We start from the raw sequence: 22,445 nt of genomic DNA, 5'->3' as shown, positions 1-22,445 counted from the left end.
TGACGCGCCGCATTCTTCGTACTTTCCAGAGTTAATTGGTCATCCATCGCCAGAATGGTCGTCTGTCTGCCGCCGCGTCTTCTGGGGGTAACATTGTCCGCTCCGTTGCCCCTTCCGGTGCAAGGCAAATACGAAATCCTGTTCGTCGGTTTCTATTCAGTTTCCCCCATAAATAGCAGGTGTATCTCGCTTGCCGCCATCACTTACTGACAAACATTACTGGTAAGACCGACAAAGCTCGCCGTCGCCTTTCAGCCTCGGTAGCATTCCTCATGGATCAATAGCAGTTGTTTCGAGTTTGTCGCCTTCACTTACTCTTAAGCCTTGCTTCACCCGCCTGAAGCACTCCTCACGGATCAATAGCAGTTGTTACGTGTTTGTCGCCTTCACTCAGTCTGAAGCCTTGTTTCACCCGCCTTTGCGTGATGAGTCAATCTCCTTTTCCGACCAGACTGACTTGGAGCTGCGCGCTCCCTCTGTCTCTTTGTCGCCCGGGGAGAATGACCCCTCCAGGCAATTATCTTCCGTGTCGCGATCTTGAGTCGGTACAATACCTATTGTAACCCCGCACAAGAAAAGTCTTAGACTAGCCCCGTTTATTGACCCGACGAGGGCGCGTTGAGTTGAAATACAGGTTTTTTGGACTCGAATTCGACGCACTCGTGTATAAGCGGACGCGGCGAGTCGAAAAGCTGTCGGGGCGAGTCCGTTCGACTCGCAGGCAGGGGGTAGGTTGACGCGCTCGTCGGGCTGAGTCGGCGGGCCGTAGGGAGCTGAATACCGTATTTACATGATTATAACGTGCCGCCGATTGTACCGGGGGGGTAGGTTCGCGCAGGAAAATCCGAAAAAATAATTGGACGTCGGCTTTACCACGCAGATGTAAAATACATGACACTACTTACCTAGAAGAAGGATATTTTATTTTGCGCGTGCAACTGTGGCAGCCAAAATAAATTGTGCTTCGTAAACTTGCTTATCCAGCTCCTGCAGTGAAAGTGGGAAACATTGAACCTGTTTGCGATTTCAAGTGTCTTGACCTTCATAATTCTACGTGTGACGGGCTAATTGCAATAGTAGAAAAATGTACAACAGCTAACCAATTGGTATGTCATTCAGGAATGAGTGCGCCGAAATTCACTCACGTGATATTCATGGATTTTTTTATTGGATTGAGTTGGAGTTTGGGAGGACCTCGTGCCTAAGGCAATGTTTCTGGCCGATTTAAAACCTGTTTCGGTTTTGAGCCCGATTGTAACGCACTCACAAATTTTAAGGCTAGCTTTTAGCAAAAGAAGGTGCGCGCTAGGATCGTAAAAATACAGTAGCTCCTTCTCCGGCCATCCCCCGGCCCCCTCGCCTCGACTCTTTGAATGGAGCTCATATATACGCGTCAGGGGTCGAGGTAGCTGAACCCGCCAGTCGACTCTACCCTCCCTCGTCGGGTCCATGTATCCGGGGCTACTGCAGGCCTGGGGAGACGAGAAATCAGCTCCCGCGTTCCTTTGTCAGCGCAAGTCCGCCACGAAGACCAGCATCAGCGTGTCGGTTTGGTAATCCGTGACTGCTGTCATGTTTTGCGAGTGTTATAAACGCAAAATTGGCTACTCTTGCATCAGAAACGAAGCCAAATTTATAGAAACTTGGAGATCGTAAGTTGCACAACAAAATTTCAATGAGGCAGGAAGTAGGGGGGAGCGGAGCCCGGACATAAAAATACTTGGGGGGGGGGGGGGGTGCTCTGGTCCCCCCTGCCCCCTGGTTCCGGCGTCCCTGTGCATGTAAGTGTTTACATGAAATATTATTCCTTATCTTTATTATAGTAATTATTAAGAGAAAATATACAGTTAAATCCCAATCTGACGAAGCCATCGGGAACCTCAAATTATTTCATTAAATCAAGAGTTTCGTAAAATCGGGAATGTCTATTTACTAGCAGTTTATTCCATAAATTTAATTAAGAGGAGGCACATTTCACCAGCTACCATGACACCATAATTGCGGCGGCCACGGTGCTGGAAATACATAATAATTACAATCAAACGTTAGGGGTTCTGGGGGAAACGTAGTTGTTTCCTGGCAGAAAAGCCTGCGATTTCCGCCTGCGGGCGCTTCATCAGCATTTGGCGGACAGACTTTTGGTAGCATGCAAGCGTGTTCAACGCATCCTCGGTTCCTACGTGAGCACCATCAAAGCGCCTGAGCAAGCCAATATTGTCCATCAGCTGGCCTGGCGCAGGCACAGGAGCTTCAGCAGTTTCTGGGTCGTCAGCATCCTCTGACACCTCCTGTGTGCCGGAAACTAACTGTACAGTGTTACGAATCGGCCAGCGCCGCCATACTGTCCCGCATCACTCCTCGGCTGTGCAGCGAAGCCACTCGTGCGCCTTTGAAAACACGCGCCACCATGTCGGCAACAAGTTGCGACAAGCCGCGTCAGACACTGCTCTCGCGCATTTCAAAACTTCGGCGGCTGCCTGCGAGGCTCGTCTCCACGCTCTTCAAGGACACAGAGGCCCCGTCGATCGCAACGGAGTCCTCCTCTCTCCCCTCTCTCGGACCCAACGTGCCCGAGGCTATGAACGGCTTACGAACTCTGGAAAGAGTGTTGTGTGTGTCTGTGACGTTCTTGGCGTGTTCCCGCTTGTTGCGTTTGACCGTTATCGCTTTTGGGTATAAATAGAGCTGCCCAAGCGTTGTAAACCCTTCCTGTTAGAGCAGCGAATCGATGTTGTCGCTCTGCTCGAGTCCTGTATTGTAACCTCGCCCGTCGGGGCATTGTTCTTTGGCTTCGGCTCACCTCTCGCTATGAAGTAAACAGTTACGTTAGCCTACGGCTTCTGGACTTCTTCACGGCTGCAACAGCGGCTGGCCGCTCGCCTCATACACGCTACCACTGGTATGTCGGAGGCCACGGAGCTCGGATCGGGTGCCCCCGCCCGGTCGCAACAACAGGTTCTTGATCCTTGAAAATCTCCGTCGTGTCAGCGTCTGCGTCCGCGCTCAAATAGTCATGTAAGCTCAGATCTGCGGCCACCTCATTAGGCCAACGAAGCTGTTCTCAGGAACTGGGCGAAATTTCTTTTTTTTTTTGCTTGTGTTGAGTAAAGTGTCTAGACGTCTCGGTTTAGGCAGGACACGTCCCGGTATTGCGTCTGTGGTCCAGCCGTCCCGCAGAATGCTTGTGGGACGGCGTTTTGTCCCGACTTCGGCCAAAAATATAGAAAACGGGTATCAAAACCTAGTGTCACTAATGAAAAGCTGGAGTAATGAAAGAGAAAAGAAACCGTTTGAGGGACTTCAAGAAGAGAGCGCAGACGACAGGACTAAGCAGGGAACTATTGTATGTTTCTTGCTTATTCCCGATGTCGGAGCTGTTTTCTTGAAGTTACAGTGTACCAACAATCCGTTCAGTACACCGTTCTGTTGCTCGTCGAACAAACGCCGAAGGCCGAGAGAACTACGAATCCAATGATCTTTCAGTTGAAACAAACTTGCGTTGAGACTTTTAGTGTCTCTTCAATCTATGTGCCAAGTTCTTCCTTACACCTCCCCCCCCCCCTTTCCCCTCCGTCCCGCTTTGAGGGTCGGAGGAATATGGTCACTTTAGTGTTGAGGGCTTGCGGAACACCAAATACTTCATAAATTATGTTCCTGTAATGCGTTTTCTTTCTTTCTGCGTGCGTGCGTGCGTGCGTAAGTTCCACCAAATCAGCTGGGACACGAGTGGTAGCCCCATGAAACGCCTTGTTAATCTGTCACAAGCATTTAAAAAATCTCCGCCGCACACCACGCTGCACCTGCCGGCGGATCGCGTAAACAGCCATGACGCGCCTGTGACGCTCCAGCCGACGGTGGTTTCTTTCTCTGGCCAGCCACGCAGCTGAAGAACCGGTCGAGCTCTGGTGCGAACACTTCACCGATTTGCTGCCCTGTGCACACGTAGAGCTTTCGCGCAGGCTTGCTCCCCAGTTGCTGACCGTCCGGCCTGCGTCCGCACTCTTCTCGATTTCAGTTTCAAAATAACCGATTTTTGCTGACGCTTGCGGCATCCACGCGCATATTTCAGCTGTTGCATATTGCATCTTGCTTTCTTTTTGGAAATAGTGTTTTTGAGAGGTCGAAATTTTGAGTGCAGTTGGCCTTTAAGCTCGTTATTGAGCATTCTGGACGTTTGAACATGCACGTGCAAGGCATATAAGTGGAGACACCATGGTTTCATCCAGTGGAACCTCAATCGAAACACAAATAACCATCTGGACATGACGCAAACACACAAGCCTTTACTTTAGAGTAACACGAACGACACCAAGGTAAATTCACGACACTTCGTACTTTTTTATAGTGAAGCTGTATTTGGAGGCTTCATGCTTCAGGCTTCATGTTAGGTCTCGCGCAGCTAGGCTTCATGCCCTCACCAATAACATACCATTGTGCTGGTGGGAGATTTCAGCGCAGACGTCTCGCGGTCCAATGCGACCCTCCGAGGTCAAGCAGTTTGGGTTGGTGTGTTACACAGAAAGTAAGATGCCTAGATGCCTGGGACGCGGGAGGGGAACAAACAGCTATATGTTTATCAGCTAGAATTACACTAAACTTCTTCAAAGTTTCATACCTACAGCTACCTAGGAAGAACGCTCAAGTCGCAATGCTGAATCGGAAATTATGAACAAATGTGTTTTGTTTCGTGCATTCCTTGGACTGCGCCAAGCTTCGCTGGTCATTCTTCTTCAAAGTGGAAGGCCACGGAATTTTTACTGTGTAGGTATTTAAAAACTTATTTAATGTATTGCATTTCTATGCATTATGTTTAGAACCTAGAGCAGAGTGATACTGCACACCTTGAGCATCGGTTGCAAAGGTCATTTGGCTAATGGAACAGGATGATTCCACTTAGCCCCACAAAAAGGAGCAGAAATGGCGCAACAATCAATGCTCTTTTCTATACGGGTAACACCATAAGCCAAAACCACGTGTCAGATCTACGCAGTGCTGAAACTGAAACAGTCACTCAATGAAAACATTAGTGCTTACTGCTGACACTGAATAAAGTGATAAGAACTTCCCTGTGCAGCTAAATTCATTGGATGAGTAGACAAGGTCGCACATTCCCTTACCTCATTTCCTCGGTGATACTCCTCACCCGGAATAAACCCAGTGGTCAAAAACAACCACAGCAACACAACACCAACCATCCACCAACATGAAGGCATGAAGATGTTGACCATAGAGAAGCAAAGACCAGAGAAACAAAGACTTTTTAGAAGTACATTCCCACAGAACCCATCAGCCCAACTGACTAAAGAGTGCCAAGTGGCTGGCATTAAAACTAATCTCAACTGTCGGTTTCGTGGATACCTCCATGCGCAGGCAGTTTGAATGCCACCGCATGTTGGTCATGAAGATTGGCATCAGCATGGTATTCCCGATGCTGCAATATGTTATCTTCTGCTCTAGTGCATGCTTTTCAGGGCAAAAAAATTAATTTTACTGATTAAAGCCTCACAATAAATAGGTAGTGCTATCTACAACTCTATTGTGTGTTTAGCGTAATGTCACGCCATTAAAAAAACCACACCCCAAAATTGGAGAAATATTTATCTGAAGGTGTCAGATGTAACAATTATAATTGTTGCATTCTCTTGCACTACAAGCACAGTTATAGATATCAGCAAATATAACACCACAGAAAAAAGTGATACAAAACAGAATGGCAGCATGGCTGAAACAAATTCAAACAGTGAACGAACACATTAATAATTACTAAAAAGTATGATACAAAATTGAATAGCAGGATGCAACAACAAATTTATGTAGTTACCATTTCTTGCCTTAGATCAATAAATACTAACAATTAAACACAACAACGAAGTGATACAATACAGAATGTCCAGACGTAACAAAAGAATTCAAATAGTTGCCATTTCTTGAAGTTGCAGTACAAACACATTCTTGCGTACTAACAGTTAAAGACAACAGGGAAATGATACAATACAGAATAGGCAGCAGAAAGGTACAAGTCACCAGTTATAAAAATATGCGGGAAAAGTAACACCACCACAACCAGACAAATGAACAAAGGATTTAATCTCCTTGGTAAATTAATAAAAGGCAGTTTATCTGAAAAAAATCTCATCTCCAATTCTATTGGCGTGTACGGCAAGCTGAACCCGCAATATGCAATCGCGGTCACATTCACAAATGTAAAACAAAAACATATACACTTATGCCCCAATAGTCGCAGATAGTATTTTTTTAGCCCCTGACGCTCGGTTATAACATATCTCCCAGGAAGGAACATGGATGGAAAAAGGCAGGGGGTGGTATCTAGACCTCCATGGCCTCATGCATTTCCAGTAGGTGTGTATATGTAGGATTCTCTCCGCATACTTGGCATCCGAGTCTGCCTGGTAGCTGGTTTATATGGTGCATGCGTAGGTCGCATGGAAGTGAGCGTGTTTGTGCCTGTCTGATTATCGTGGCTGCATTTCCTGGGAACATGTATGACGGCATGTGGAAGGTTCCGTTGTGGGATGTTATTTGTTGAGGGCGTCCTTATTTTGCAGTGTACTGCTGCTTTGTTCACCAAAGGGTCATAGCCATCTGGCCAATCAACAGGAATGCCCTTAAGTCTTGGGCAGCGTGTTTGCCTGCTGGTTCCCATTGATGGCCTTATGCCCCAGGACCCTTTCAAGGTTGGCTTTAAAGCTTGCATGGGTGTTCATGTAGTTGCTTACCTGGGCATGCATATACCGAGTCACATTGTTGCTGCCGAAAGCTCTTAAGGCTGCTTTACTGTCTGTGTGTATTGTGATGACTGCGGTTGGGTATGAATATTCTGTGATTGCCATTTATGTTATGGCTTCCATGCTTCCCATTCCTTGTGAATAATCAATCATCATTCTCACATTTTATTCAAAGGGTGGTAGATGGTGTTGAGAATTGTGAGGAAAGTGACGTCTGCGCTTTTTTCGTAGTATAAGTTATTTCATATCTCCTTGTCAGTTTCTGTCGTATCTCTTAACATCAATGCTTTTGGCTTCCCTGGCTTGGCACCTCGTGTGGTTTTACACCCTCTGGTTAGCTCAGCCATCGTTGCATGGCATTCTTGGCCTCGGCTGGGCTATCATAATTCATTTCACAATTAATTTGGCCAATCAAGACTGATCATGGTCATTCGTCTTGCTACAAAAAGCCGCAGCTGACGAGCTGACAGCAGCACTGCGGGGGAGTTAACATGGTCTACATGCTGCATGTTTTGGCTTCATAGTTAAGATGCATTATTTGCTATTGCATTACAAAAAACTTACCTGGTTTCTCCTGCTGGACAGCATTTGGGTCAAGCGATGGTCAAAAGTACCTAGTGTGTTTCTTGTGTGGAAAAAGTTCAGCCAGATTCTCGATTTATGTCGTGCAAAGCATGCACTAATGATTGCCATTCTGGAAATTGTTCAGGCAACACTAATTCCGCATTACGGGAGATGCCACAGACAAAATTAGCCAATTGGCTATGCCCTACATGTAGCAGTTATACACCAAGAATGATCAGCTGCGGAGAAGCTCTGGGCAATACTTGTTTGCAGTTGTAATGGGGAAATTCGACGCGGTTTCTCCGTCGCTTGAATATATCTCGAATGCAGGCAGGAAGAACAACTTGAAAAACATGATGCCGCTGGCAGCAGAATTCAACAACAAAGTGCACCAACTCAGGGCCTGGGAGTGCCTTCCTCAAAATATGATGCAATCCTCCAATGGTTCAAATGCAAGAGGAAGAATTGAAAAAGCTAAGAAAGAAGGTCGGTGAACTTGAGATCCAGGTTGTAACATGCGATGACCCACTTCCCCACACAGAAGAAATGAATACACTGGAATTGTGCTCCACGAAAAACAACCTAGAAATTTCATGGTGAGCAGCTGAATGACAATGAGGACACGAGATAAGTCGTCTAGTCAACTGCTAATAGGCTGGAGTTAAGTCCATCTACACAAGAATACTGAGAATTCAAGAGTGAACCAAGCACTGTCCCCCCCTCCCCCCCCCCCCCCCGATTCTCGACGGGTACCAAAGGGCCACGGAAAGCCTGGGCCGTCTGGTGCAAAAGAAGACAGCAGAAAAGAGGGTGGGAAGGCGATGGACGTGACCTGACCTACACCTCCTTGAATACAAGAGCATAAACCCAAAAAGACCAGTATAATGTGAATTATACAATGTAACTGTCGTGGGTTATTGCGTAACACACACGACATTCACGATTTGTTGGAAAAGTCCCAACCGTCTATTTATTATCTATCTACAGGAAACACATTCATCATTTTTACACAATAATTCATTTAAAAACACAATCTTTACTGCAAAGACAGGACAAATTAACTTGTATCTTCTCAAGGAGTGGCAACTGTCATTCCCCAGTCGATCCCATCAAGTGAACTGAGGCTGAAAACCACTTTGGAGGCAGTAGCCATAAAACGCACATCGGAATAGCCGTCATGATTTGCTCCTTGTACATTCCACAAACTGTTTCAGTGACCCAGAACGATCTGTTCAGACTCACTGACGAGTTGCCCGATCCTTTCCTGTTGCTGGGGGATTTCATTACTCACAATATACTATGGGAAGTGCTCCGAGTGACACACGAGGCAGACTCATCAAAACTGTGGTGTCGGCAATTGATTGATTGATTGTGGGGTTTAACGCGCCGACGCAACGCAGGCGATGAGGCGTGCCGTAGTGGAGGGCTCTGGATTAATTTTGACCACCTGGGGATCTTTAATGTGCGGCGAAATCTCGTACACATGGGCGTTTTTGCTTTTCGCCTCCATCAGAAAAGTGACCGCCGTGGCCGGGAATCGAACCCACGACTGTGGTGTCGGCAACTCCTTTGCATTTATTCAATAATGGGAGCCCCACTTACATCTGCTAATCAACCCGCACCGAATCATGCATCGACAGCTCTCTTGCAACGCCATCCCCAAGTTCTTTTTTCACTTGGTCAACACTCCAAAATCCTTTCGGGAGTGACCACAACCCAGTTTTTCTGGATTCAACAACAGCAGTACCCATGCTACCACAGCGCACCAAAAGGTGCAAGTTGGAGGAGGCTAACTGGTCTCTGTTTGAACAGGCATGTGAAAATGATTTGCATGAAATGCAGCTAGGCCTTGAGTGCAGATGAAGCTTGCAGCCTAATAACTTCATGGCTCTTGAAAGCTGCAAAAGTGTCTATTCCTGAGTCCTCCGAGACACTCCCCAGAAGGTCAAATCCGTGGCAAAACTCTGATTGCAGTGACACCCGTAGGAAGCAAAACTGCGCATGGTCCTGTTTCTGACGCTAACCCACATCAGAATGGCTAGTACCTAAATTTCAAGCGACTCGAAGCGGAAGCACGCAAGGTTAGACGACAATCAAAAAAGGCTTCATGGCAGGGCTATGCAAGTTCCATACGTACGTAGTAATGTTCGCTCAAAAACTGTCTGGGGTAGGGTCAGGAAGGTAAGTGGCACTTTAGTGCTTTTTACTGAGCCACTTCTTGACAGTAACAAAGGCCTTACTGAGCAGGCAAACATCCTAGCACAACATTTTGCCAAAGTGTCGAGTTCAGCCCAGTACTCTGAATCGTTCTTCAAGTATAAAGAATGTGCTTGAAAAAGAATAATTAAGATATACTTGAGTAATGACGATGCGCATAATGCTCCTTTTACCATGGCTGGACTACACCTAGCGATCACTCAGGGAGAAAGTCGTGCTGCAGGACCCGACCGAATTCATTACGAAATGCTAAACATTTTAACCCCAAGACCTTTGCAAGCCATACTGCACTTCTTCAATAAAATTTGGTTTGAAGCCTACTTTCCGTCGGCATGGCAAGAAACCATTATCCTACCACTCCTGAAACCAGGCAAGGACTGTCGTGAACCAGCAAGCTACAGGCAAATTGCTTTAACAAGCTGCCTCAGGAAGTGTTTCGAATGAATGATTAATAAGCGGCTCACACACTTTCTGGAAGAAAACCACATTATTGATTCCCTTCAACTTGGTTTCCAGGCAAGGCACTCAACAACTGGGCACCTCCTTCGCTTAAAAACTAAAATTAGGGAATCATTTGTACAACGACAGCACTGCGTCTCCGTATTTATTGACTTGTCAAAGGTTTACGATACCACATGGAAGCATGGTATACTACTAGATCTGCTGTGATATGGTGCAAGAGGCAGAATGCTTGGGATGCTGAAAAGTTACCTGTCCAATCGCTCTTTTCGGGTGAAGGTTGGAACAGTACTATCAGATGTGCATACTAAGGAAAATGGTGTACCTCAGGGAGGTGTTCTCAGTGTTACCCTGTTCCTGATGAAACTGAACTCTGTCGCATGGGTAATGCCGAAATCTTTGATGTACTCGGTTCATGTGGACGATATTCAGATCAGCTATTCCTCATGCAACTTAGCATCCTGCGAAAGGCAATTGCAAGTAGGCAAAAACCGTCTAGTGCAGTGGGCCAACGAAAACGGATATAACTTTTGTGCAGAAAAAAATGGTTTGCGTGCCTTTCAGTCAGTATTGAGGGATTGTGTTAGATCCTCAATTGTGCATTAAATCAGCCAAAATTCCTGTAAGCAGTCCGCACAAGTTTCTTGGTTTAATATCCAACCAAATGTCGACATTTAAAAGCCACGTTAATTATCTAAAACAAAAATGTTTGAAATCGATGGATGTTTTAAAACATTTATCCTATAAAACCTGGGGCTCTGATCGTACCTGTTTCTTGCGGCTGTATAAGTCTGATTCGTTCCCAGATTGATTATGGTTGTTGTATCTATGGATCTGGTCGCGAATCTGTTCTCAAAGCTCTCGACCCCATTCACCATTCGGGTCTGAGAATAAGCACAGGAGCTTTCCACACATCTCCAGTACAAAAAGCGTGTACACAGAAACCAAATCAGTGGTCACTAAACAAATGAAGAATACTCCTTGGCAATACATGTTCATAATGAGAATCCTTTCCTGCATCACTCATCCTTGTCGACAGCTATTTTCAGAACCCCACTTTGAAACTCTCTTTACCCACAAGCCTCGGACTATTCCAACCACGTTTTTCAGGTGCCGAACTCTTAACGAAGCCCTTGACTTTCACGTTAATGATACCGCGCTGGTCATTCACACAACCGGTTATGCTCCCTGGGAATACCGCAAGCCACAGTGTGACTCCTCCTTGCTCAAGTACAATAAGCCCAACACTCCAAAAGAGCTGCTGCAGCAAGAGTTTTTAGGCATGCCAGACATGCTTACTACCTCACAAATGGTTCTAAAGGAGAAAGACATGTGGGAGCATTTGGAGCCGGACCTTATTACGAAGAGTGCAAATGGCTTGGACATGACGCTAGTATCTTCACCGCACAACTGCATGCCATACAGCTCGTTTTAAACGAAGTAAGCACTGGAAGGACACTGCAGTCAATCATCTTGTCCGACTCCCTTAGCGCACTAGCAGCCTTGCCTGCAGGAAAGAAAACCAAAAATCCGCTTGTTCAATCAGTGCTCAACCAACTAATAGACTGTGGCAAAAATCACTTAGGCGTGAGTTTCTGTTGGGTGCCGGGTCATGTAGGAATTGATGACAATGAAAAAGCAGATGCTCTTGCAGGACAGACAAAAGAGCTCCAGGTGACGGAAACCTGTTTACCCAACCAGGATAAAAGGAGGGGGCTAAAATTATCAGCAACTAAAATGTGGCAGTCTGAATGGACAGAACTCAATGAAAATAAGCTCCACCTTGTGAAGCCGCACCTGAGAGAGTGGCAGAGCTGCAGACATAAAGAAAGATTTGTAGAGGTGATGTTATGTCGCTTAAGAATTGGCCACACGCGCTTGACCTACAACTTCCTATTGCTGGGAGAAGACCCTCCAGAATGTGAGCAATGTGGGAAACGCCCAACAGTAATACACATACTTGTTGAGTGTCCTAGTTATGAAAGCAAGTGTTGTGAATTATTTTCTCACTTTTATAAATTTTATATCCACCTGCACCCTGTCTTACCGCTATGTGGTGAACCCCTAATTCTTTTTAAGAATGTTTTTAAATTTTAAGTGCGATCAAACTTTTACGGAAAATTTGATTTTACTATTGTACCCCTTTTACCTTACTTAGAGAATCAAATTTACCCTGCGTCTGGCGCATTATATAGCCAGATCTGGCTGCTGCACCAATAAAACCGAACTTAATAATCATCTCTCCGTGCTCGCCATAGACGATCATTTTCTCGTTCGACGACTGCAAGCAGAAGACTTTATGAGGGACGAGAGCCCAAGTGGTGTACACGCCTTCTCCATCGACATCCGAGACCTGTACTATTCCTTGTATCATGACGCTATTTTCGAAGTACTTCGAGACAACATCGATTCGTATGGTGCGACAAACTTCCAGAATTCTTGTAGCGTGAACATCAGGGGCTTTTTGGAAATGCTGGAATTCTACCTGCGGCCCACCTTTGTATGCTTCAAAGACCTATACGTACAGAAGAAGAGAGTTTGTATACGCCTCGAGCGCTACCTGTAGGGGCGCCACTGAAATCCCCCTAGCGGCCCGTTTCGAAAGCATACGCGGGAGTCGCCGGCCCGCTCACCACTGTCGCCATTGCTTTTGAGGCACGTTCGCGACCGATATTTTACGTTTGTATGCGTTGGAAATACATATTTATGTGGAGCAATCACTCTGTTCGCAAATGTGATGTATTTACGAGAGTGTAAATGCTTCTGACGCGATCTTACTGTGGTACATTTTGTCCGCATAAGCGCCAGGTGTGCGTCACAGCCCGGCGTCGAGAAACTAGCCTATGCATGGAGCTGATTGTAATTCCACTGCCCTGAAATTTACTAACAATACCACCGTAAGCAGTGTTCGTTCAGATGCTCATCCTACGGCTATACGCCTCGAGCTTCGCGATCGCTGCGCCGCCTGCCGCCGCTTCTCCGCGGCGTTGACGGGATTTGCGCTGCGTCGCTGATAGGGGCTCATGCGGTGTTTTGGTTCTGTTTGGCTTCTTTTCGCCTTTCCGCGCCCTAAAAAAAACTTGTTATGGTGACGTCTATAGGCAAAGAGTACGTTTAGGTCACTTAAAAAACAGCTGCGTCTTCGTAGAGTACGCGATCGCCTGCAAGAGCTACCCGGGGGTGCGGTTCTGCGCACTTCGTCGCCGCTCTTCCGGGCGTCGGCGACGGCAGCAACATATTACCCATGTCCCCTCCAAAACATCAGGCACAAATGAATTCTACTGTCGCCTGTTTAGACCTGATACTGGCACAATGAGAGGTTGTTTTCAGTTCGAAGCGTGGACAACGAACGCGGCTTCGTTTCGAATATGTACGTCGCAGAAAAATGTGTTTCGGGGATGTGATTACCCAATCCCGGACAATAACTAATGCCTGTTATAAGAATATAAACCATGCGAAAATGTTAAGTAAATTCCAAGCCTGTGCGTCGTTAAATATGTGCCCACCCACGCCATATAGCAAGAACCAAGGCAAGTTAATGAAACCATGGGAAAAAAATGCTGTGCAAGTGCGGAATTAAGAAACATAATAGCTCTAACAGAAATGAAAAAAAAAAAAAACAGTGCAGGTTCTCACAGGCTATAGACGTTCGTCGAAACTTAGCCAGGTAGGGTTTACTAGACCAACTATACTCGAAATTCACTGTTTTTTCGCGAGACATCAGTAAGGGGGGGGGGGGGAGAGGAGGGGGACGCTGTGTACAAATGCGGAGCGGAATCAAACAACGAACGGTTTGTAATCTCACACACAAATCTCTCGTTCACTTTCCTTTTGTTTTTCTACTTCAACGAAGAGCTGATCGTATGGCGGACGCATTTTTGAAAGTATACAGGGTAGGCTGTTCAACAATTAAGCGATGAAATGTGTCATTGGAAGAGTGGTATGTGATAAGGCCCTCTGATTTCAGTTTCTGCTTTATTGTGCAGGCTCCCTGTGACATATGACGATATTTCGAAGAAGCATTTAGTCGCGAACGCGAATTATATTCTAAGCCCGTCTCCGCGCTGCTCGCAGAGGATATACGTAGCAGATGAATGTTTGCGGGCGCTCACCTCACGACAAGACGACTCTGTCTTGTGCTGATCCCCGAGTATAATTATGCATTTTCCATCGTACTTTTGTTGAATATTCCCGAAATTAACACGAACTGGCTTGTAAATGATCAATATCTGAGGTATAATATTGGCAAACGTAACTGGTGCTCTGTCAGGTATGAGTGCTCCGCTGAATATGTAAGCGCACAAAACTGATTTACATCGTAGTGTATACCCGTAGCATGAACATGTGAGGAACCGGTGGTTACGGAGACACTGTTAGTAAATTTCAGGGTAGTGTAACTACAATCGGCTCCATCATAGGCCGGTTCCGCGACGCTGGCCTGTGGCACACACCTGGCGCTTATACAGACCGAATATACCACACTAAGATCGCGTCAGAAACATTTACACTCTAGTAAACACACCCCATTTGCGAACAGAGTGACTGCTCTACATAAACATGGATTTCAAACGCCCGAAAACGGTAAATCTCAGTCGTGAACGTGCCACAAAAGCAGCGGCGGCACTGGGGAGCGGGGCGCGGACTCCCGCGGCTGCTTTCGAAACGGGCCGCTAGGGGGATTTCAGTGGCGCCCCTACAGGCCGCGCTCGAGGCGTATACACAACGATGTAAATCGGTTTCGTGAGCTTTCATAATCTAGCGGAGCACATACCTGACAGCCCGCAAGTTACGCTTCATATCTCAGATATTGATCACTACCCCGAGCAAGCCAATGTGGCATACATTTCACGAACATTCTACGCAATAAGTACGATGGATAATGCAAAATTGCACCCGGGAGTCAGCACAGATAATTTACGGTTGGGTCATCTTGTCGCGAGGTGAGCTTTCCCAAACAGTCATCGGTTACATATACTTATCCCCTGCTTATATCCGAGGCCGTGACTAAACGCTTCTCCGAAACACCATCAAATGACACAGGGAGCCTGCAGAATTTAGCACAAAAGTGAAATCAGAGGGCCTTATCAGATACCACACTCTTCCAACGACACCTTTAATCGCTTGTAAACTTCCGTACTGTATACTTCAAAAAATGTGTCCGCCGAGTGATCAGCTGTTCATTAAAGTCGAAAAACAAAATAAAGGTGAACGCTCAGCTTGTGTGTGATTACTAAAGCGGTCATTCCTTGATTTCGCTCTGCATTTGTACACAACGACAGTTAGTCGCCCCCCTCCTCCCCCTCCCTGTTTTGGAAAATATCAGTGCATTTCGCACCTAGTTGGTCCAGTGAGTTCAACCTTGCTTAAGGTAAGATGAACGTCTCTAGGATTTCCGAAGCTGTACTGGGTTTTTTCATTCCCGCACGAGCTATTACATTGCTTCCGGACTTGGCAGACCATTATTTTTCCGTGGTTTCATTAACTCTCCTTGGTCCATGCTATCAGGCGCGAGTGCGACCATATTTAACGACCCACAGACTTGAAATTTACTTAACATTATCGCGTGGCTTCCATTTCTATAAGGGCACAAGCTATTGTCAGGTATTAGGTAATCACCTCCCCGAATGGTATTTTTCTACGACGTATACATTCAAAACAAGGCCGAATTCGTTGTCCGCGCTGCAAAACAATACCAACCTCTCACTGGGCCAATATTTGGACTAAACGAGGCGTCAATAGCATTCACTTGCGCCTGAGATATTCGGAGGTGACAGTGGTGATATGCCGCTGCCGTCGCCGACGGCCGTACGGGCGGCGAAGAAGCGCGCAGTACCGCGTCCCCGGTTAGCTCTTCTTGGCGTTCGAGCACTCTAATCAGGACGCAGCTGTTTTTTTTTCAAGTGCCCTAAACATACTATTTGCTTACAGACATCACCATAACCAGATGTTCAGGGCGAAGAAAGGCAAAAAGAAGCGAAAGAAACCAAAACATTGCATGAGCCGCTATCAGCTGCGCAGCGAACATCCCGTAAGCGCCGCGGAGAAGCGGCGGCAGGCGGCGCAGCGATCACGAAGCTCGAGGCGTATTGGCGGTGAGCGCGACCACAGGCGGCGCTGCGAAGCGCGCCTCCGTGACGTCGGCTTAGGGATTCTCGTATTTGTCGTCTGCTTCACTCGGACTCGCACTCCAAGCTGTTTCTTTGCGCTCGGTTGACGTCTGATGCTTGTCTGCAGCACACTTTGCGCGTGTGTAACTTTTTATCGTAATGATAGACTTCAAATTGCATACACTAGCTCAAGGCGTGATTTGAAGTACACTTTTAGATACCGCTGCAAAAGAAACATTGCCGCCATCGCCCCATTCTTTGCGAAGCCGGTACTGTGCGGAGCGCGAAGAGTAGGAGCTAGGCGTCAGCTTCTGTATTCAGCAATCTTTGGAACGAAGGGACCAGCTAGCTGCTAATAACCCACAACAGCTAAAATGCAAGACCAAAACGAATTCCAGCCCTTCGGGGCTATCCGCTTTGGCAGAAGGCATTTAATCGTATGCATAGGAAAACAGTTTCCGCAACCCACCGAAAACTCTAAAGTATTGTATCACATCACTTTATGTTGTCACTATGCCGAAAGTACGGCGACACGCATTTTGGGCCACAAAAACGGTCGGTTGAGTTCCAAATAACCTACTGTGTGTATAGGTGCGTTCTGACTATATATCAGGCTTCTCATCAGTATGGAGGCTTATTGAGCAAAACTACTCCCGTGTACGGTAAAAATACAGTAACACCGTGTTTGTTCAGACCTGGAGGGATATTTCGGTACATGTCCCAGAGCCATTTCTTTGCAATATTCAGATCGTGTAAGTAAAACTGCACTAATGAGGAGAAGGAGGAGGAGCAGGAGGAGGAAACTCTTTTAACAGTAAAATCTATAGCTGGTTAGTGGTCGGGGTCCTCAGTTCAGGACAAGAGTAATTTTTATACAATTCATAGTACGCCATCCAGAGTAGGCCAGGATTTGTTCTTTACACCTGGAAGGGTTGGAAAACAATGAAGATCTGCTTTGACATATTCAATGGTTTTGATTCTTGTTATACTGGAAACTGTCACGTATAGCATTTATTGCGTTTGTGAGCGAGTATATGAAGCCGTCAACACCGTAAGCATGTCATAACTGTTCGGGTTAAGAGTCAGTTCGTTATTTTAACGATGGTTAGTATGGAAATTCGGGGCACAAAGGCCGCTTCGAGTACTCTGGACAACGTTGCCTGCGCTGTTTCGCGGTGGCGTAGCACAAATAAACTTCCTCATTGTATTTGCATGTGAATAAACAACGCACGCTGCGGATATGCACCTTCTTGCACGCATCCGCGTAAGGAAAGCCAATTTGTGAAGAAGGGAATGTATGCGTACAGCCTGAAGAAAATATTTACGCAAACTTTGTCAGTCTTGAAAACCTCCTTAAACGTACTAATAAGACGTTTGTGACGGTGCAGAAAAATAGAAGCATTGGGCACAGAAAAAACATTCATCTGATAGAAGCCAACAACAATGAAAGGAATAGAAGACAGCCGCTTTATTTGCTGCCGTGCGATCGGCGTGTAGGGGACCGCTGCTTAGTGCGTAGCATTAGACCGTTGAGTCTTCATAAGAGCATCTCAAACATACTTTAGGGAAGCCTACGCATTTTGAATACTTATAGAGGAGCCCTGAGCACTGAACCTCGCAAATAAGCTAGAAAGGACGAGTTGATTGTCTCATCGGTGCTCTGAAGAAAGTTGTTCTCTTTCTCTTCGTGTGTCGCGAACTTGAGCGGGATACAGCTTGAAATTATTCAGAGTTTCCAGAAGCTGGCAAAAATTACTGGAAATTTTTGAATGCACTAAAACATCAAAGCCTGTGATTCCGAGCACAGGCGCTGCTGCTCCTCACAAGCGGAGTGTAGCAGACGACAGCGGCGCGAGTCCCTAAGCTGACGTCAGAGCCAGAGGGCGCCACTCAAACATCTCACCGCCAATAGGGTCGTGCCTTGCCCCTATACTCAGTGACTTGGTGTTGGCGCACCTCGACAGGCAGCTGCATGAAGCACTAAGGGAGTCCACTGTTGTGAAGGCGTTCAGCTTCGTGGACGATTTTTTACTCTTTTTTTTCGAGCAGCTGCTGGGAGCAGTATCCAGCAAGTGCGGGAGCTTGTTGGAGTTTTTTGTGATGTGTTAGGCGGCAACGACCTGACAAAATGAGAACTGGAAAATTGTGAGCTTCAGTACCTTGATCTACAGCGCTGCACCTACACCATCGGCATGTCTGCTGGACGAACACACCTCGCTTGAAGAAGGCCCTCCTCCCGCACTCGTCGGCCCTCTCCAAGTTGGTGAAGAGGCCGGTAGCCACCCCCACTCTAAGGAATTCCCTCTTCAGGTCCTGTGAGCACTCAGTGCAATCGAGTTTTGGGGCCCAAATCCAGCGTCTCCACTCCACGGAGTATCCAGATCAGCTGCTGCCCACCAAGGCCAACAAGCTCATGAGCAACATGCACAGTACGGCTTTAAAGAGATCCCACAGGCAGGGCAGAAAAGGAAAGCCGTCATACCCTACGTACACGCCGTAAGGCGTATACAGTCTAACCCGATTATAACGAACCCGGATAGAGCAAATTATGCTATACATATATCGAACAAAAAAAGATCAGTTACGAAAGTACACGCAAAACATATTCCTTATTAACGAAGTTCACATCTGATATATCGAACTCGGAGCGCATAGCATTGCCGCCAAGATGCATGATCTCGGAACGGCGATTGAGATGTTGACTGGCTGCGATGGAGATGTTGAGCCTCCCATGGTGCGACGTGACTCACGGCCCTTTCCGTAACTGTTTCCGACGCGCCTGACTGATGATTAAACCCTCCCAGTCAGCAAGTCCGGACCAAAATGGAAGCATCGATGAACTGTGAGAAGAGCTCGCCAACGTTCCTGATGTTAAACTGAAAGGAGTGCCCTTTGAGGACTGCCCGAGTGTCGACGACGATGTTGCCTTTACTGTGAGCCCCTTGGACGCCGACACCGTCACCGATGTCATGAATGCTGGCGCTGCTGGAGGCACCGAAGAGGCGGAGGATATCGCGAGTGAAAGCTGTCCGATGCTTAATGAAGCACTTTCAGCAGTCAATGTGCTCCACCAATATTGCTTTGCCATTGAAGGACACGGACTGCAACTGATGCAAATGATGTCTTATGTAGAAAATGCTGTGCTAGTTGACGCCGCCACATCGAAAGTGAAAACAAGAATCACCGCTTTTTGGAAAAGTAGGTAAAAACCTCGTTATAACGAAGTTGAAGGGGGAGTCGTAATTACTTCGTTATAAACGTTAGTTCGTTATATACAGTGTTTATAGTATCTACCGATAATTAACAAAGAAAAGAGGATGTACTCACCACCGAACCTCACAGCAGCCGCCACGAGAGAAAAACGACCGTGGCGTGGAGAAAAAACAGCGAAAAAAAATAAGAACAGCAAGAATCACAACTTTATTCGCGCGAAATGGCTCATCACTGATCGAAACAGCACATCAGCCGTTGCGGCTCACTTTGCAGAAAAGAAATCCTTGATGGATTGCTGCCGCGTTTTCTTGAGACAAATGATGGCTTTTTCAGCTGCAGCCGCTATTTCGATTCCGTCCTCGCCGTCATCATGCGCACCAAAGAAGCGGCGCAGCAGGTCTGCCGCATCCAGCGCTTGTGCGGACGTCGGTACGTCGGAATCGCCGACATTAGGCTCCGGGCTGTCGTCGCAGTCCTCATCAGGCACCCCGGTCACCTCACGTACAATTTCCTCCTAGCTCTGTTAGCTCCTCCGTCGTTACCGCATCAGCATCGGCACTGACGTACGTGTAGAAGGTGTCGCAGTCGGGGATGACACCGGCGTGAAGAAGAGCGTCCCACGACGCCAGGGATTTGTCGCCTGCGGCACCCTCATTGACGGCAGCATCTAGATCGTCGCTGTCACCACTGCTTACGCCAAATGAGGCGTGCCGGAAGCAACTGGCTATCGTGCTTACCGAAACATCCATCCAGGCACCCTGCAGCATGTCGTTCGCCATGTACAGGTCGATCGTCGTCTCGCGCTCCAAGCGCATGTTCACGAGAATTCTGTAAATCACACGCTTGCAGTAGCCCGAGTTGAAGCTTACTATAACCCCTTGGTCCAGTGGTTGAACAACAACCGTGCAGTTTGGGGGCAGGAAACAACTCGATGTTCCGGAGCGCAGTGGCAGTGTGGTGGGCCGCACAGTTGTCCAGGACGAGGCATACCTTCCGGTTCTGCTTGCCGAGCCGCTCGCCCCATTCCCGCAGCCACTGTGCGAAAATGTCCCTAGTCATCCATGCTTTCCGGTTGGAAGCATAACTAACTTGCAGCTTCTTTTTCCCTTTGAAGCATTTTGGCGACGCAATTTCGCCGATCACGAGGGCTGGCAACTTTTCCGAGCCGTCCATGTTTGCGCAGAGCAACACGGTCACGCGGACCTTGCTCTGCTTACCCCCCTGGCAGCGTTCACCCTTTAGAGCCAAGGTTTTTTGCGGCAACATTTGGTAAAAAAGGGCGGTCTCATCTGCGTTGAATACATATTTCGGGCGGTACTTTTCCAGCAGCTGTCCAACGTTTTTCTCCACCCACGCCACAGCAGCTTCACGGTCGACAGATTGAGCTTCACCGCTGACGGCCCTGCCGACGATGTTGTGGCGCTCCTTGAAACGCTGCAGCCAGCCGGCACTTGCGACAAAATCGTCGTGTCCCATGATGCATGCAAAGTCTCTCCCCTTCCACTGCAAAAGTGCCCCACTCACAGGAATTCCGCTTGCTCTCGCTTCCAAAAACCATTTAAACACGGCCTTCTCTACTGCTTCGAAGGCTGGGGCTCGGAGCTTCTTCCTGTCGCCTTTGACGCCACGTGCGACAGCACCGGCGACAACTTCCTTGCTGCTCAAAATCGTGGACAGCGTGCTCAACGCTATGCCGAAATCTTCGGCCACTTTTTTTTTTCTTCGCGCCCGACTCGACGGCTTTAAGCATGGCCGCCTTCTGCTTGATTGATATTGTTTTGCGCTTCCGTTTGCCGTTGCCGTCGTCCATCTTCTTTCTGCTCGCACGGCCGATCCGATTGAAAAGCTGACACCACAGAACAGGGAGGATTCCGACACTCGAATGATCGCAGGCAACGCCAAAAGCCGCGGTCGGTGCAGCGCCCAGAGTTGCCACTGAGTTTGGAGTCAATATCGCCAGACGGCGAGCAAAAAGTCGCCGAACGTCACAGATAACTCCACTTGTCAAAGCAATGGCTCAACAATTGTTCCTAATGGTGTGTTGATAGATAAGCACTTTGTGTGTTACAAAATTTTTTTATTCGCTAATGATCAACCAAACAATCGGGTCGTCCTAACGTGGTAGCTTTATGGTTAATTTTATTTATTCAGAAACTTTGACGCTTATCAAGGGTGTGTGCAATGCAGTGGTTTGTAAGTGTTTAGAGAACCATCATGAAACCCAGTAAAAGGCAACAAACCTCAAGACATCAGAGATCAAGGCGCTTGTTTTCAAGCAAAAGGAGCTTACATAGTAGCCCCCTAACTTTGCGGTATCCTAAATGGTAGAATGCAGCGCACATGAACAGGTAACAGAATAATGTCTCTTAGCAAAATGGCTTGGTGCAGGTTAGCTGCCATGGCCATTTTGAGTCACGATGACGAATATTTATGCATAATCAGCCTCCTACTGCCCACTGCACCACAAAGGCCCCTCCCACAGACTTCAAAAGCATGCTCTGTCATCTGAATCCATTCCTTTCTCTGCAGTGGCAAGAGTACAGTACAGACAATATTCATGCAGCAAGCACACACAAGTAAAATTGGCCAACGAAGTATTTGTGCCAAAGCAGCAGCAAAGCCTAGAATTATGACGGGGGTCAAAAACACCGCAGCAACTACATTTAAAGGGACCCCAAAAAGCTTTGTGAAGGTGGCAATCAAATGCATTCAGGTGGCAGAACACATAACGGGGGATTTTAGAGCCAAGTGTGAGCCCCATACGTTGTACGGATAATTTGTAAACAATTTTTGAAGATCGCCTTTTTCAGCCGATGAGCGCGACGCCGCAGCGAGCCGACCGCGGCTGACGCAACACTGATCGCGGCTGACGCAACGGCGAAGGCGCCCCCTGATTCGCCCAATCGCCGGCGAGGTCAGCCGCCGGCGGCGTCACTGTTATTGGCTTCCGGCTGCTCTCCCTCCTTCCTGCGCGATCCCGAGGCAAAGGCAGGTCCGCAGCGATTGACGCGTGCCTAGGCGCAGGAATGTAGCTAGCGCAGAACGGAAGTCGAGCGTCGCGATGTCACATGGCTATTCCCAGTGTTTCCAGCTGCTTTGAAGGAAGCAGAGAGGGAGGAGGAGTCGATCGGCAAGTGGG

The sequence above is a fragment of the Haemaphysalis longicornis genome, unplaced genomic scaffold, assembly GCF_048455015.1.
Source record: "Haemaphysalis longicornis isolate Haplotype H1 unplaced genomic scaffold, Haemaphysalis longicornis Haplotype H1 scaffold_1, whole genome shotgun sequence".
Taxonomy (NCBI): Eukaryota; Metazoa; Arthropoda; class Arachnida; order Ixodida; family Ixodidae; genus Haemaphysalis; species Haemaphysalis longicornis.
The sequence above is the reverse complement of the archived record's forward strand: the minus strand, read 5'-3'. Positions refer to the sequence as shown.